Below are 19,831 nucleotides of genomic sequence, written 5' to 3'. Positions count from 1 at the left end.
TATTCACTTGAAAACTTGCCAACTTTTTTATATATAATATTAGTGCGGGGGTACTACCTTGTGATTTACCTTAAAAACTATAAATATATAGCCTTCCCCCCCACAACGAAAATTCCTTTCTACGCCACTGGCCATACGATTATTGAACGAATTTATTATTTAAGAACAATGACATTTCTGTATGGGTAGTAGGTACTTACTACTTACCAACCTACAGAATAACGTTAATATTGTATGAAGTTGAAAAAGTTGTTTGAAAATGTAGCAAGAGCCAGATAAAATTGATTGAATGGTAAATAAACAAATTTGTGTAACTGTAATTTCATATTCGGTGGGTACCTACACTTTGTAAAAATATAATTTGTCAACACATATGTTGTACAACACATTGTCAACAAATAATGGATAAAATAATGATCTTGGAAGCATGAAAAAATTTGGAATTTGGAACTAAAACGATATCTAAACAAAATAAGTACCTAGGTTACCTACGTTATAATATAATTATTATAACATAGTATATACCTATTGCAATACTGCTGTTATTTGTTATTCATTTATATTACCAAAAATGATAGAAATGATAACAAAGTTGTAATGTGACAAACTATACGTGTTTCGGGCATAATTCTAGTTTAGCAACCTATCGATTTTCAAATTTTTTTCCCCCCAAATTGTGTGTTTTAGGGTGCTTTATAAGAATGTAAAAAAAAAAAGCCCGGACAAATTTAGTTTTGAAGTTAATGATCGGAAACTTTAAAAACTTCATTTTTTGGTAAGTAGAAGATTAAGTACTCAATTTAGTTTAAACAGTCTAAACAGCAAGCGTGGCAATTAGCATGTGAGTTACCTGGCTAAATTTTGAATTTGGTCGAGGGATAATTTCGATTTGCGGAGCGGAGCGACGGCGCCGAGGAGCGTAGCGACGAGTGCCGCAACACGCGTATAGGCATGCCCATTGCCCATACTTCTAAGTATGTTAGGTAAAAATATTCAATTCTAAGTTTTTTTTTTTTTTAAGAAAATGGGCGTAACGAAAAAATGAAGTTTTTGAAGTTTCCGATCAATAACTTCAAAACTAAATTTGTCCGGGCTTTTTTTTTTACATTCTTAGAAAGTACCATAAAACACACAATTTGGGAAAAAAAAAATTTTGAAAATCGATAGGTTGCTAAACTAGAATCGTTCCGTTTTCCTATCTCCGCACCTATAAGTTTATTTGTGAATTTTAATAAATAAATGTAATTTAACGTAATTACGAGCGTCGAGCACCCCACCATCATCCGGTCGTCATCGCGATAGCCGACGTTTGTTTTGTTATTTTTTCTCTACTCTTATGTCTGTATCCAAACACACAAATAACCACCAACACGTTTTTCTTTCGTCTTTTTATTATTGTTTTCTCGTACGGCACCATCTATTTTGTCATGGCTGGACGTACATTCGTTCGAAGAGCGAAACGTTGCAAAGTATTATAATATTCTTTATCAATTATAAAAAAAATATTTCAAATCATCTTATCAATAAATTATCAACACACAAAATGATAGTGAACACCGAACCTGCATGATACAAGAAATATAATATCAAAAAATACATTATTGAGATTTGACAATTTATATAAGTTAAAACATCGATGACGAGTAGGTAGGTAATGAATGACGTGTTTCTTTGTTTTTTAAGCCTCCATAGTTCAGGCTTCAATAAACATATTTTTAAGCAATGTTTGCTAATCAAATAGTAGTTAAAACAGTAAAAATGTATAACTTAAATATTTTAATTTTAAACAAATATGATACTGTACTGTATTGCCGAATCTATATATTATGGTAAGATACAATATATATTATGTCTTATAGTGTTTTTTATTAATACATATATATTATACTTAACATAATTATACTGATTATTCTGTTTAAGGTGCCAGTATAGCATGCGACACAAAATTAGCTAAATTGATAACATATAAAAAAACACTAACTGTTTACCTATATCAAGTAAAAAACATTTGGATTCAAAATACAATATAAAATATAAACATACATGATTTAAAAGGATCTAGATGTCACTGTTAAAGGTTAATTATTATAAATGCATGAATAGTTATGAATTATAAGTTATATTAAGGGTTTTCAAATTTTCCGCAATTCTATAAAATTTGAAAATTAAATTTTATATTTTAGTTGCCACCTCAATTATATTATAATTACTTTTCTACTATTCTATTACCCAATACCTATTTAGGGGGGATTGATAGAATGTATTATATCGAGAAAAAAATGACTTCACGGTTATAACTCTCAGACTTTGTAGAATTGTCGGATTTTGATGACTATTTTTCATCTGAAAGAAGAAGACTTGCTACAGCCCGCATCGATCTCTTATTTTGTATTAAATTACAAGTAATTGTATTAAAATATTTGTAAAAAATGCTTTATATCTTATATTTTTTTAGACATATTATAAAGTTTGAAAATAAAATATTGAAAAACAGAGATCGATGCGGGCTGTAGAATATCTCCCTCTAGCAATTATGAAATTTGGTTGATTCCACAAGGCGGTATCTTTATTCCCTCAGAGTGTATTTTTGAGGACAAAATGATATCGGCACCAGGCGTCTTAAGTAAATTAAAAACATTATAATTTCACATTAGATTTTAAAAATCTACAAACAATTGTCAAAACATTTTACTCAACACAAAAATTTTTTTTTTTAAATAAAGTTTTAGTATTTTTCTTAAATTACTTATAATTAGCATTTTAGTAAATTATCTTAGATTGTTGAGAAATGAGGACTTAAACAAAGTATTGTCATTCTTAATTTGTTAGTTTGATGGCAGTTAAGATTTTAAAAAGCTATAACTCAAATGTTTTAATTTAAATACAATACTGTTCAATGATTGGTAGCTAAATCTATTAATTTGCTATACAAATAAATTATGAGATTATTATAGGAACATGATAGGTATTTGAATACCTAACTATATTAAATAATGTTAAGGGCGATCACTGGATGTCTTACCTACTCGCATGTGTCAATGTAATTTGCTTATTATACATCAAGCCATTGATTGAAAAATATATTCTCTTATTTTAAAAGCAAAACAAAAAACTAAAATATACAAATAATTGTTACAACCTATTACTCAATTAATCATATATAATTTTTTTTTGTAATTAATACCAATACTTTTACAATTACCTTATGATAGTATTTTAATTTATTTAAATTTTGTCGATAATAGTATGACAACCAAAAATAAGGTGTTCTATTAGAAGCATTATGCGTAATTTATTATTTTAAAAGTTGTTTAAACAGTAGAATTCTATAACATAACTTAATTTTTATTTTTTTCAGTTCTTTACTGCAATTACTGATTTTATAATACACAAATAAGAGCTATCTTATTGTTTATATTGTAAGCTAGTAAGTTACTAATTGCTGTCAGCTGCTAGGTTTGTTATATCTGTTTGCATTAAGTGCAATGTAAACAGATACAGCCAACCTAGCAGCCAAGGCTGGGCATTAACGAGTCAAAAAGTTAATATAGTAGTATACCTACAGTACATACAATACAATTTGTGTGCTTAGTTAAACATTTAATAATTTATATGGGATACTCATAGTAGTATACCTAGTGCTCATAGTAGTTAACTTACGTATATCAACACTATATATTATAATTTATAATATATATGTGAAGCAGTCAAGGCTAGGCATTAACTAGTTACTTTTGGCTTTTCATTAACTTAACTGTTAACTTACTAAATTTCTTTCTTTATTAACGTGAAATTAACAAGTTAATTTTTCATTTTAAGAAGTAAGTTAAGTTAATTTATTTTGTTTTTAATTTTATAATATATCATTATTTCAGTCAATTTTGTTTTCATGTCAAAAAATATGTATCGGAAATTGTTTAAAGTTAAAAATGTATATCATTCGAATCTATATAACTTTTATGGAAATACTGTATGAAGTATTAACACTATATCCTTTAATTAAGTTTTGGGTTGGAAAAAAATTAAGTACCCTAGCATTTTATAAACAAATTAACTTTTTTTTAACTTAATAAAAAGTAAATAAAAAGTGTGTATTAACTTTTAACTTAACTGAGTTTACCTATAGTTAAATTAATTTTTTGTTATTGGTGCATATTAATTTGACTGAGTTAAAAAAAATCATAAACTCGCCCAGCCTCGCTACTAGCTGACAACAATTAGTAGCTTCCAAAATTAACAATAGGACGGTCGTTTTAAATATAATGCTGCGATGCTAAAAAAATTATTATATAATCCATTATAATTTAAGAATCTGTTTATTTTACGGTGTCAATATAGAATACAACACAACCTTGTACTGTAATAAGCTTCCAAACCAATAAAAACAATTGATTAAAAATTCTAAAAAAAAATGTTGGATTCAAATACCAAAGTATACTGAAGCATGTAATATACTAGTAATTGAACAAATTGTCTTCATTAAATGTTTATGTAAGTAATTCATGATGTGTAATGTGTTAGAAAATGATTTATTGTGTGTAGTTGGTATTTAATAAAATATTTTATCTGGTCGATTTTAATCAACTACGTACTAATGAGGAATACGATTACTTTTCTACTTTTTGTTATATTTTTATTTTTGAAATATAATATTCAATTTATTCAAATTACTTATAATAGTTTTTTTAAAATAAATATGTTTTTGGGCTGGATACACGATAAAATGTTAATAAATGATTTTAAAATATACCAGTGGTAGGTAATGTAGCATTAATTTGAACTGTATACCTAATATATTTTTAGACTACAAAATAAATTCCAAATTCAGGTCAATGTATTGAGACAGATATTAAATAATTGCATGATGATCAGTCTCTAAAGAGTCTTAACGTACTAAGATTTTCCTTATTAGTCTCAATTTAGTTTAAGTATAGTATTTAATTTAATAGTTATGTATATTTTTCAATTTTTGTTTATTTTAGGAAGTGCAGTTCTTAGCCCTAATACTAAACTCAATAAATGTGTTGTAATGGACATTAATGTTATGGAATACCTATAAATACCAACATGTTCCTACACATCTCAAATAAAAAGTAAGCAGTTAATATATTTTGTTAAAAAATAACAATCGTAAAATCAACCTACCGTACCAACCTTACTCCTACCACAGTTCATAACCCCTACAACAGCTAATGGCCCTAGTTGCTGAGCTTTAGTTCAATAATAATAAAAAAAAAAAATTATTTTAAATATAGTCTTGCATTGAACAAATTATTCAATTGAGTAGATGAGATATATGGGGATTTGTAGTTGTATAATTCAGGTAAATAATCATCCCTGCGACCTGAAGTTATACAGCTTTATAAAAAATAAAATTTCAAAATACTCATTAATATGGTTAATGCCCTTTTAATTTCCACCACACCATAAAGTCAAATGCTCCTCTGATTTTAAACAATTTTATCTTTGAGGCATTAATAAAGGAAAAATGTGATAGCAATACTATTAGGTACTTATATATTTTATTTAATCTATTTACAGTTGAATTATGATAAGTCTCATAAACATTCAAAACAGAATAATAGTCAAATTTTATTTCTTTTAACTTTTTATTTAAATTTTAAATAATCTCTAATAAACAAATTGATTATAGGTAGGTAGTTGTATTGCTTAATTAAATGTATACAAATACACTACTTTGAAATCATTTTAATTTTAAATGTTTATGGATTATTTATTGATATAAAGATGATCATAATAAATTATAAATTAGTTGAAATATATGTTTAAACATGGATGTATAATAAAATCCGCACAGTCATTCTGTTAATACCGTTATTTAATTTTTACCTTTGATAAATATACACTAGGTGATTATTTTATTATGAACCAATTGTTGGCGCATAAAAAGTTCTAAAGTTGAGATGAGCGGTGTATTGGACCAAAATGTTGTGGGGTAACCTCGTGTGCTCTTCAAAACTTAAAATACTTGTAACTAATAACTTATTATAATCTACTCGTCCTAAATTCTATTTTGTGTATCATGGGATGGGCAGTATCTAAGATACGTATCTTGTATCTTGTATCTCGATACAATTATATGAAGTATCAAGTATCTTGTAACGAGATACATTTTTAGACTATGTATCGAGTATTTCACAAAATAATTTTGTTAAAAAATACTCGATACTTTAAAAAATTAATTTTTTATTAATTTTTACTGGCCTATTTACCAACCGTGACTGTTTGACTATGTTTTAATATAATACTATAATATGTGTAAAATAATATGCACTGTGAATTTAAATTTATAAATCCATAATTTAATTGCAGTGCAACTTGCACGAAATTATTTTTCAACCTATTAGTCATATTAAGTTATATCTGTGTACTGGGACGCATCACACATACACGTTGAATGGGACTTTACGTCTTTAAGAATATGATATGATACCTATCTATAATTTATTTTTATCATTATTTATTTATTTAATTTAACGATTGACTTATTATAATATATTTATACTAATATTTGGAATTTTAAATTTAAATGCATTTGTCTAGATTCATAACCTATCTAATTGTGTATAAATAAAATTTAAAAAAAATCCTATGCGTCATAGGCTTTGACTAATTTTTTCTAATGTATCGCGTATCAAGTATCTAAATACTTAAAATGTAGGTATCGAGTATCTAGTACCTACCTCGATACTCCAAATCCAAGTATCTAGTATCTAGTATCGATTTTTGAGTATCTTGCCCATCCCTGCGTGTTTTCAAATACTTCTGCTTTGGAATATGAAAATAAAACTGTATGTTGTCATAGTTAAAAATTATTCTTTTTTCAAAAACATTTATATTTTTTAAAATAATGAGTGTTAAATGATAAAAGAATTACCCGGTATAATATTTAATTGTGTATGTTTTGTTAAAAGTTTATTTATTCTTGTTCTTAACGTCATGTTTATGACATTTTTTTATAATAGGATATTTTTTATAATTTTTATAATACATTGTGTAATTTTTATTAAAATCGGTTTTTCAATGAATATTTTTACATTTCTAAATATATTTTTTGTTGTGATTTCATTTGATGCAAAAAGGTGCAGTTTATTTAATTTCAATTTTATGCCAGAGACAGAATGACAGGAACAATTACATATTTTTAAATTTTGTTTCTATCGTGGTTTTCACATTTTTATTACCTATTTAACGATAAGATTTTTATTTTTAAATTGTAAAATAAAATTACTTAAAACATGATTTAAGTGGCCTGTATCTTATTTCTAAGCAAATCACTCATGAGTCAACTACATTATGACATTTACATAGTACCTTTATATAGTACCTTTTACAACTAGGTTCCTATTGCACTATGGTTCTATTATAGCCTTACTTTATATGGTAGAACATTAAAAGTAGAAAAATGGACACTTTATAATATTATATAGGTATATAAAGTATATAATATAAATTAGTCTGAAGTCATAAACTCATAACCAATTATATTAAACGTGTTATAATTTGGTATATCTAAGTAGGTAACGTAGGTCTTAGATTCTACATAGGAGGGAATGGTATCTTACTAGGTACCTAACAGTTATAATTGTATCAATATAATATAAATACTCGTATATTTCCCAAGCGTGGTATTGAAAGTAATCATTTTTTTTTTTGTTGAATTAATTAAATTAATTTTAAATTTAAATTTAATAATAATATATTACAACTTATTGTAAAAATAATGTTTAAATCACATCATCCTTTATAAGTTAGGTATAACATAATATATTATATAGAATGTAACAGCAAAACCTGACAAATGAAATAACTTTTGTTCTAATCAATAATTTAACATTTTTTTTATATATATAAGAATTTTGGGTTACAAGTAGGTATCTACTATAGAGTAGTATCTAGAACATGACATTTTTTTTTTATATAAACTGACAATTTTAAATTAGAAATATTCAAAATTACCAATTTATTTGTAAATCTAATTTTTAGATAACGTGACTGTTTACTTTGGAATTTTGGTCTACTAAATGAACATTAAACAGTCTACAGTCAATATGAGTCAAATACTAGACTGTCATTCAGACGATGTTTTACGAACCCCACGCCGCCGCCTCCGTGAATGATACACGTCGCGCGTAATGCGCTGCGGCGGCGACCAACCAAATTTTTGAAAAAGCTCTTCGTCATGCACAATAAATTAGAGCTTATCCTGATTCAGATTATTATATTTTGTTTATTTCTGTACGTTTAGCTCGTTCTCGAGAAATAGAGTGGACAAACATACATAGGGCCGGCTCAGGCGAAAATAGTGAACTAGTCAAAACCAAATTTTGCCGCCCCTAACAATATTATATTATCAGTATTTTGAAAATGCCGCCCTCTTTTAAAGTTACAACACAACATTTTTTTTTTAATTTTAAGTTTACTGATGTTTTATTGTGGTAGAAATAATAAAAATATTTTTGTAAAAATCCGAAGTCAAAAAAATTATTATTTATCCAGATAAGTCAGAGCGGACAAGTGAGCGACCGCCCATGTTTTACGTGTAAAAGTAGTTTGATTTACATAATAATTTTAATAACTTACGATAGTATTTCAGAATTTTGTTTTTCATAATCCTAAGTATATTTATGTGCTTAACACGATGGTGTGATTTAAAATTCAATATATCTTGTATATCCCTGCAACAAAAACACTCCGATAAACACCATGTGAGAAAAAAAATGGCTTCAAAATTTGTATTATAATTTTATAGCTAAGTCTTTGAACTATAGATATCATTTATGTTAAAATAGTCTGCTAAATAATTTAATTTAGCTTGGTGACTTTAAAAGACTTGGTTATAGTAATATACACTGTACATTTTTCAATGATAGTATACCTACCTATAGCGAGTATATGTACTCATTATGCAATAGTATTTTGAAATTTTTAACTTACGTCACCAAGCTAAGTTCAATATTATTCAGCAGATTATTTTAACATAAATTATATCTATAGTTCAAAGACTTAGCTATAAATATCACAACTTTTAAAGCCGATTTTGTATACCTACTTATCGTTTTTTTTTACACGGAGTTTGGCAGAGTGTTTTTATTGGAATATCACATATTTTTTGTTGATACCTTATTATTTGTATAAATCATTGTTACGCGACTAGAAATTAGTAATAACGTGCTTTAATTTTAATAATATGATATCGTGATTGAGAGTGAATGTTGCCGTAGTATGATCAGTAGTGGGAAGGATAAGCGGTGGATCGGGGGGACAATATTATATTTTATGATATTTACGTTGCATACCTATAGGTACAAAAAATCGGACTTAAAAGTACTTGAACATTTTTGGTTGTTACTTTTAAGCCATCCAGGCAATCTGCTTGCGAGTTCCTATCTGCACAATATTTCTGATCGATTAATATCTTATATTATTATATTTATTTTAATTTTGTATCTATTTAATCGCCAAAAAGCATATATTTTTTACCAAAACAATTATATAAAGATTGTACCTAAACATCAATACATTATTTTATTAATATTAACTTAAATAAATTTAACACAAAATAATTATATCTCATGATTGTTAATACCTGGATTAATACTGTTGAGCTCGTACCTTCTTAATTTCAGCACTCAAATGTTGATAACGTTTTAGAACGGTCCTTTTATGTGAAAAGATTACACCACTTAAGGAAAAGATGATTTTATTAAAGAAAGATTTCGGAAAGTTAACGTCTGTTAACTTCGACGTTCGGTTTTATATGATGTTCTGTCTAATTTATTGATGATAGTCAACACAGTATTGCTCTACTCGTCTAGCGGGGGGCACGGGTCGGTGACCCGGTGACGGGTTCTGTCTGTGTATATACCAGAAGGGTTGTGTCAGCACATTCCCGTCCTCGCTGGGCGATTAGTTCATGGAGTTATTGCGCATAAATGTATAATTATATATTATAATAAATAACGCTTAATATATAGCCATATAGGTGTACTATACATTATAGATATTATAGCATTACATTACTATAGTAATGGTATTACATGATTAGCAGTGGTTCCTAACAATACCTACCATGTTTAAGATTGGACTCTAGAATTATAGTTACGAATTTATGATATAGATATATTATAGACCTACTGAAAAATATTAGAATTTTAAAATCATGTACAATTTATTATGCTCTATATTCCTTTTAAAAAGTCAATGCTAACTTCCAAGTCATTTTTATAACTTTTATACGCTTTTAAAATTATATCTGATTATACTTTATATTAGGTTTTGTTGTGACTTCCTGCCGGGTTGGGTTAAGGGTTCAAGGCAGACCTTTTTCTCGTCGCTGGTCCCGAGGTTACTCATCGAAATTTGTATATAATTATATCTAATCTACAGTCCACTTTCCTATATTATGTTTTAAGCACTGCGTGTTTTTGGTTATAGTGTAATCTATTTTATATGAATAACTTCTATCGTGGTATATCCCTATTAACTTACGAAATTATTAAGAATTATCTTAACATTTTTTGATAATCGCACGTAGCGACCGTTATAATTGTATACATAACACTCAAAACAATTTAACCATATAAAATGGTTGGTATAAAAATATTGAAGAGTAACTAACTATAATCAATTTTAAAATATTTGTAACTATATACATAGGTCATATAGTAATGTCAAATTGTCAACCATCAGAGTTAGTGTATTTTTTCATTTTTCAAAATAAACAAAAAAAAAGGTGAGTAAATGGAAGTCGCTCTGCTGTACAGTAGGTTACAAGTGGGTCACTGTAATGTATGGTATTAAATTTGAATTCAATGATATAATATCATTGTATTTGTATAATAAAAACGATTCTGAGCGAAAACGGTCAGGCAGCCTATGATATTACCAAGTATATTTGATGATATTATTGTGAATAAAGTAATTTATATATTTACTTATTTACGTGGAACCTTGTTTTAAATTTTCAATCCTTAGCTACAAAAATTGAAAATTTTATACATTTTTAACTACAAAATAATTATTAAATTTTAAATTTGATAAATTTTGTCAAAATTTGAACTTTAAATGCTTATGAAAAAAAATTGTGCTAATGTATTTTTAATATTTTTCAACTGCTATTGTAACATTATATCAGGAGCCTTGCATTAAATTTTCACGCTTTTTTACCCAACTAATAAAATTGTATTGATATTTATAGAAAAAAAACTAAAAAAATTGAAAACTGACAATGTCCGTAAACAGCTCAAAAAGAGTCAAATTATTTTCAAAATTTAATCGTGTATAGAAAATTATAATATAAACATTCAGTGAAATTTTCAAGTATCTACAGTCATATGTTTTTTAATTACAACAAAATAAGAACATCGTTACATGACAAATCAAGTAAATATTAAATGTCATAAATATTTAAACGCTCATAAAAATTTAATTTGACCTTCTTGTAGAGATTTTTTTTTTTTGATAAATGAAGACAAACTTATAGATAATCTTGTATTACATTTTTTAAATTTAAAAAGGAAAATTTTTATGAATTCTCAACTCTAAATAATTTGCTAATTTTCGTGATTTTTTCGTATTTTGTCAATATTTGAACTTTAAATGCTTATAAATAAAAACTGTGACTAAGGATTTTTAATATTTTCCAAACGTCATTGTAACTATATAGTAGGAGCCTTGTATTAAAATGTCAAGCTTTTTAACACAACAAATAACATTTTATTGATATTTATAGAAAATGTCCTTGAATTGTACACTGTTTTAAATGATTAACAAAACGTTTAAAACAAATATTTTTAATTTATGTTTTAAACATAACAACCCTGTCAACCATATAATTTAGTAAAAGTATTATAGTACATATTATACATGTATAGTTAAATTAAAAATCTTGTCATTCTTGAACTAAAAAAGTTTGCATAATTTTGAGATTTTGATGAGTTTTGTCTATATGAGATTTGAACATTAAATCCTTATAAAAAAAATAATGACTACATATTATATGATATATCTTAAATATTTTTAAGGGGGATGGTGGCTCTAAGCTATAGGATTTTTCATGCATTTAGACCTATATGAGCTGACAAAAAAATAAATATACTAGGTATTCTAGTATTCCAATTTTAATTTTGAATACTAATTATTTGAATATTATGTTTGCCTCTTTTCTTTGTAGGGAAACTTTTAAATGTTTTATCTCATTGGCCCTTTAAAGTACCTATACCTAGTACCTATACATATAGATATTCATTTTTATAAGTTATGTAGGTAATTTCTTTTGGAACTGCAGTACATAAACTTTCAAAAATATCGTAAATCTATCTCCTTTACCTACCAAACATAAAAACTAGAACAGAAGTTAATGAATTCAATTTTTTTTTCAAAATTAAAATTAGACTAAAACTATGTTGATTTTTTGCCAGCTTATTAGCATAATTTATTGCCGCGTACTCACGTAAGTACAAAAATATTTTCGATGACATGTGCCGCTTTAGATGTGCGTACGTGTGTCGTGTTCTATAATATTATAATGTAGTCGCCTCGTCCACCCGCAACTGCAGTATGGGTAAGGAATCCACACTCACAAAAATAATCATTAATAATAATTTACGAGTTAATACGACTGACACAGTGGCCACGGGGGACGAGATGATATAGCTGTCTAAAGTTTGCCCCTTATACTATATAGCCACTATAAGAGTCGACGCGGCTCTAAACGATTGAATTTTTCATGCATTTAGACCTCTAAGCTGGTGAAAAATAAATATACTGAGACTTCTAGTAGTTCAATTTTAATTTTTAATACTGATTTCAACTCGTTAGCCTCTTTTCTATGTTTTGTAGGAAAAACTTTTTAATTTTTTTGTCTTATTAGCACTTTAAAGACATTAAAGTGCAAGTTAATTTTGAGAAATTAAGTAAAGTAATTTGGAACCGTAATACGTAAACTATCCAAAACGTCCAAAATCTGTTTCCTACAAATCACAGAAAAGAGGCTGACGAATTCAAATATTTTTTCACAATATAAATTGGATCACTAGAAGTATGTAAATTTTTTGCCAGCTTATTAACATTATTCACTGTCGTCTGCAGTGAACAAAAATATTTTTCGAGAGTGCTTTCGTTGACTTGTGCACGCGCACGCGTACGTGTGCTATGGAACATGGTCGTGGCCGTTCGCCCGCACACGATAAATATGAAATCTATTGTTATTGATACGAGTTCGAATTTCTTCGAAATAATAATTTTATGTTTTACACATATAGAACCGCACTCACACTAATAATCAATTATGACTAACACAAAGATTACAGGCGATGAAGACAAGATTATAAATTGTCTAAATATTGTTTTAATAAGCCACGAAGAGGCGCCTTAACGTATAATAATTTTATTTTTATTAGCTTCTCACCAAAAGTTATAGGTAATATAAATATCTTAATATAAACGAGGTCGTTACGATCGAAAAAAATCGTTCGGTGGTCCGGTATAAATCATATATCAGCTATTGAAGTAAAGTAGGATAAAATTATAAAAAGCCCCACAACAATTGGCGTAGTTGTCAAGATACATACAAACTTAGGTTTTTATTTTTTGGCGTTGGTATGATATTTAATATAGATTTATTTATAAGACCAACGTATAGACGTAGACCGCAGTTATTATCTTACGAAATACCTCCTCTCTCACGACACCCAAAATGATTGATTTATGATATTATTTATATTTATATATCATATTATAATATATATATATATATTTATTTATTAAGTATTAAACGGGCAAGGCCCTGTTACAATATACGACAACATTACAATCATTATGATAATGTATAACAAAAAATTGGGAATCATTAACTAAGAAGTATATATTTCTTCTTAGTTCATGATAGGAATATAAAATTAATAATGTTAATAATAGGTAATAATAGTACTAATCATAGACATATAAGTAAACATGTCTATGGAAATGTGATATGCATGAGCGTCACGGTTCTTTGCTTAGTTGTTAATATTTTTTAATATTTTTGTAGTGTGCAGTGCAACGACATATTATCTTGTTAGTATATTATAATGTGTTAATTTGTACGCCAAATAATTTATAAAGATATTAATTATTACCTAATTATTATTATTATTACGAGCTATGAGATATGACAAATTACACAATACATTATACGAGTAGACACTTGTAAATTTGTGGCAACTACATTTCGAAGCATATACCTATTAATCATTCAATTTTTTTTTGTTGTTATTTTTACTAATATAGCGTAACATTGGTATTAATGTACTAATAGTGTAACATTGGACGATTCCGATAACATCACGTTTATCTTTATTGTCACTCGTATATTGTTTAATGATTGTTTATATTAGATACAACTGATTTTGAAAAAGCAGCGATGATCTCTATTTCAATTGAATTTGGACCCAGTGCCACTTTACTGAATTTTCGGCAATTATTCATTATAAAATTTGAAAATTATATTTTATGTTTTATTTGCCACCTCAATTGTAATACTTTTCACTAATCTACTGTCAAATACCAATTTAGGAGGGGGTACGGTATGTATTATAATATTATATTCTACAGCCCGCATTGAACTCCGGATTTTTTATTTATTTTAAATAATAATGTAAAATTGTTTTTAAAAAAAAATCTTGAAATTGTCTTTTTTAGACCTATTTTAAAAGTTTAAGATTAAAATATTGAACAACCTTACAACGGAGTTCAATGTGGGCTGTAGTCGTTTAGTCGTGATACCGATACGATTTCTTATTTTTTTTTCCAGACGAATATGCAAACAAAATATGATTAATTAGATTAGACTATATGGATTTGTTTGTAACATTATCCTATTGTTTTAGATAATATATAATTACGAGTTTTCAATAAGCACAAAAATATAACCCCTTATTTATTTTTCTGTGTGTATGTTCTATAGCCATGGGTTTGAAGCAATTATTTTGACAAATCCATATGCTTCTTCGCATTTATTATGGTCAATCGTCTCTTATAATTAAGTTTTGATATCCACTCCCATTTATTACAAGAAAGTCGTCTTGGAAGTTTTATAGTCTTTATTATCTGAGTCGTTAACTGTACTACACATACGTATAATATTATATATAAAGGAATTACACTTCAAATCAGCACCTATATTACCTATATATAATAATGATATCTTACGCCACTCGGTCAGCTGAATATAGGTACTTCAGCCACATTATTGTGTTGTTTTTTTATACACTTTTAATAAAATAATAATATGTATAATAATAAATAACAATTATGAGAGAAATCCAACCACAAAAAATTGACACTGAATAAGTGTCATATTTCATAATAATAATATGATTTGTCTCAAACACGGGTCAATGACACCTACGTTATGTATATAACATATATAGTCACACGATAGCGACGGAAATGATAATATTATATTGAAATATATGCAACTATGAGTGTGCGAGTGCAATAAAAGAATTTGTGCAGTTCAAGCATTATAAGTTATAACAATTTAACTAATTATTATACATAGTACCTAACTATATATTGTATATTTCCAAAATATGAAATTATAACTCATATTATTATAATATTAGTATATATACCTATAGCCTATAATCGCAATGCGTATACTCCATTGTATTCGGTGATAGCTATCAGCGTAATTTATTACGTGGGAGAATTTGTCAATTTCGTATGGGAAATTTATATACCCACCCATAAAACATTTGTAATTACGCCACCGTTAGCTTTAGAGGATGTCAGCGCACTATTTATTTTCTCTCTCTAGCCCACGCGCAACATAGACAAAATGCATGTGCGCAGAATCGTTTTTTCTATGTTTTTTAGTAATCTTAGAGTAAAATCACTCATCACAAAAAAGATAAAGAATAATATTTTTGAGGGAATGAAATATCGATTTTTCTAAAACAATTTAAACATAATTTAAATTTACAACATTTTTTGTTTATTTTGAAAGTCGAATACAAAGTCAAATAACAATAAAATATAAAACCGATATGTCATTCCCTCTAAAATATTATTCTCTATCTTTTTTTGTAATGGGTGATTTTACAAAAACATAGAAAAAACGGTTCTGCGCAAAGACGTTTTGTCTATGTTGCGCGTGGGTCAGATAGAGAAAACAAACAGTGCGTTGACATCCTCTTAACTCCGAAATGGATTGTTTATATTGTATAATTGCATGTAAATTATATTACCGTACCAATTCGGAAACATTTTAAAACGATTTTTCTATTTATCATTATATTTTCACTCTGTTTGGTCCGTATTTTTATGGACCGGACCGGACCAGTGCATTTTAATTTAGGGTGACCGCTGACTATATTTAAAAAAATCAAATACAGGACAACAATACTATCATATTATTATATTTTAATAATTTAATAATTAATATTTTTAAATTAATAAGTATTTATTTTATTTTTTTGTTGTCCGATAAGATGACGCTTGTGCACGGCATATAGAGGTATAATTGAGCTATTGTTAATATTTATTTATTTCGCAATATGCTCACATTTGATAATGAGCTGGTCGCGCCGATCGGTAAATATACTATTATACGTACGGTTTACGTCGTCGATAACAATGTGATGCCATTACTAATGGTAAAAACAAAAATACAATTGAAAAGTATAGATTTTTATATTATTCTATTCAATAATGTCATTTCAAAAATTTCAAAAATTATAAATTAACAGTAAGGCAATAAACGGGATTAATATGGGACAGACTTGAAATTACGGGACAAAAAGCGTCCTGAGATTAGTTTGTCAGGACAACAATACACAAAGCCGAAATAAAGGAAAATCCTGTATAAAACAGGACGTATGGTCACCCTATTTTAATTATGATTTATGACCAAGACTGGACTGGATCTTTCTATATTTAAACGGTTGAAAAATACTGAGCTCGGGACGTTTTAAAACAATAGAATAGATACTATTTTTACACAAATATTATGTTGACCGAATCATAATCATTTCAAAAACAAAATAAATTAAAATGAAATATATATCATTTTTGTTTATTAATTTTGAATATAAATTATCACAATTTATTAGGTTGTTTTGAATTTTTATTTTTAAGGCAAAATGGCTGTTTCCCTGTTATTGTACAAAGTCCTCCCGGCCGACGAAAATTCTTCAACCAGCCAAACATGACTCGGATACTCAATGCATTTTGTCCGAGACCGCTGACCAGCTCCATTAAGTCTCAACCCGAGGAAGCATACCACACCGGCACCTCGTTTTCGACCGTTTTTTCATCGTATCCAATATATTTTGATGCCATCGTATAGTACAACCATAATTACCTGAACAACAACAATAAGTGCCCTGGCGGGCGTAGCAGCGACAAACGACAATCCATTGGATACAACTCAATTCACCTGTTGTCAAGTATACTCTCCCCTTAACCTTCCCATTTTTTGCAACGCGGTCCGTTGTATTCAAACAAATATTAAAATATTTTTTCTTACAGAAAACTATACAAATTTAATGAATCATATTTTGCGCAATGCACGAGTATCCAGTGGAACCTAAACGCAAAAATACCATAATATTAGCTGTCATGTTAAAATATATCCAGATTTATCCTCATAATCCCCAAATTGTATTATATACAAATGTATTTGCCATGTTGCCCCCAATTATCATATTCCCATGACTGATATTTTATATTATTATTATCCCCCCCCCCCCCCAAAAAAAAAACCTATTATATTATTTGTTGTTTTGATGCCATGTAAAATAAAACCACTTAATTACCTTTAAGAAAACTCTTTTTATTATTATTGGTGTCACCTATTCTCAGATATAATTAATATTATTAATTTCAAATAAAGTCACTATGCAGAAAAAAAATAAAGTACTTTGTCTTAAAAATTTCTTATGTAAATTGACCTGACAACTAAATTATGTTTCTTCAATATTCAAACAATGTTAAAATTTTAGTAATAATATTATAAAGAATATTATAATAACATTTTTTAAAGATTCATTAAAATTATGATAAAATTATCATGGTAAAAAAATTATGTTTCTATAATGTTGTTTCATAACATTATAAGCAATATATAGCTTTTTAACATTTCCACTTAAACATTAATGTTTTAGATATTTTAATAATGTACTAATATTCAGAAAACATTTTCACAAGTACAAAGAAATATAAAAATCAAATATTATATTTAAACAATAAGCTGTAAGTTTAATTATAATATATCATTCTTGTTGATTAATTTTTAATATAAATGAACACAATTTAATTAGGTTGTTTTGAATTTTGAATTTATTTTTAATGCGAAACGTCGCATGTGTCAAGGCAGTTGTGTTATGTTTATAACATATTATGTTTTTTCGGAATATTATTGTACTTGATGTTCGTTATAATTGGCAGTTGCATCTGAACAAATTGTTTATAACTTTTATTTAATTTAAATGTTTAAATATATTATTTGTTGTAGTAAACAATATGGTATTATAATTTATATTTTATATTTATTTTACACAGATGACATTTAATTTATATTAGACATTATTTATGTTATACACAGATAAAATTAAATTTATAGTACCTACACATTGTAAATAAGTTACATTCCTCCATCAAGACTACAATATGCAATTGGAGTTAATTAAATTGGTAAATTTACTACCATTATTGTGATTTTCTTTATTAGTAATTTTTAATTAAGGCACCCGGTGCTGGCTATTTATTAAGGAGCAAATTATTGGCAACCTAATTGACATATCGTTACGTGGTCGCACGATCTCGTGAGTGTGTACTGTGTGTTTGTGCAGTAGTGTAGATGGTTACGCCCACGCACTCAATACATGTCAGGAGGTAATAAAATATAGTTGACCGTTTAGGGTATTTCAGCGGACAATAACAACTTCACAGGAATATGGATAACTCGTGGACAACTGAATATTTTCAGATAATTAAATTCCATCTAGAACACAAAAATAAATAAATTAATTTCAATCAGAAAAGGGTTGATCTATTATTTATTTTTTCCTTAAAAAAATTAATACTTTGTGAATAAAAACCATACAAGCAGCTTGGAAGGTTATATTCTTATGACAAAATATATAGTATCATAGTCTTATCTTAACTGTATGCTAAATACCATGTTTTATTAAAACGTGATCAATTTAGATTTGTATTGTGTTTAACAGAAGCTAATCATCATCTAATCCTCTCAAATTATTTTGATTTATATTTTAATTACACTTCTGCATAATAGTTAATTAGAGTTAAAAAGTAAATTTGTTTTTAAATTATATGAGTAATAATTATTGAGTTGTACAAAAAACTGCTACATTCAACATTTAAAAAACCTAAAATGGCTAACCTTAGGCCATGACAAGCCTTTAATTTTAAACATAAATTCAGGGATTTTTATAAATTCTAAGTCACTGTCTGGTGTAATACCTTGCTTTATTTTGCTAGGTCAGGTCATTTCGGTGGTGGATGTTTGTCTATCATCCCTTCGGGCAACGGACAGGATAGTGTAATTTTAGTATTTTACTGTATTCGATTTGAATGCAATGATTGCATTCGATAAAAAACGATTCTTAGCGGACGAGGGAATCTTTTTTATTTAATTTTATTCGTTTCTACGGTGATAAACAAAGCGTTTTAAGAACAGCTTAAGAACGATTTATATAAATAGGTAAATTATATAATTATAATTTTATAATTAGGAAATATCATAAAAATGAAAAAAAATATAAAATAAAAGAAAAAGCTCATAAGACGCTTAAATATTTTG

The 19,831-nt window shown here is 27.4% G+C and overlaps 1 long non-coding RNA gene across 2 annotated transcripts; it reads left to right on the top strand.

Moving 5' to 3' along the window:
* Window positions 1-1,391: 1,391 nt before the first annotated feature.
* On the top strand, window positions 1,392-19,003 carry LOC132935125 (uncharacterized). 2 transcript variants are annotated; one of them, XR_009663171.1, is made up of 5 exons: window positions 1,392-1,829; window positions 1,921-2,077; window positions 4,339-4,491; window positions 4,983-5,093; window positions 17,143-19,003. It is a non-coding gene; the product is annotated as an uncharacterized LOC132935125 (long non-coding RNA). The 2 variants fall into 2 exon arrangements; XR_009663172.1 differs by lacking the exon at window positions 4,339-4,491 and having other exon boundaries at window positions 1,419-1,829.
* The last annotated feature ends 828 nt before the right edge of the window (window positions 19,004-19,831 follow it).

Source organism: Metopolophium dirhodum, chromosome 1, assembly GCF_019925205.1.
Source record: "Metopolophium dirhodum isolate CAU chromosome 1, ASM1992520v1, whole genome shotgun sequence".
In the NCBI taxonomy this organism is placed as follows: Eukaryota; Metazoa; Arthropoda; class Insecta; order Hemiptera; family Aphididae; genus Metopolophium; species Metopolophium dirhodum.
Note: the sequence above shows the minus strand (reverse complement) of the source record. Positions and strands in the feature narration are given on the sequence as shown.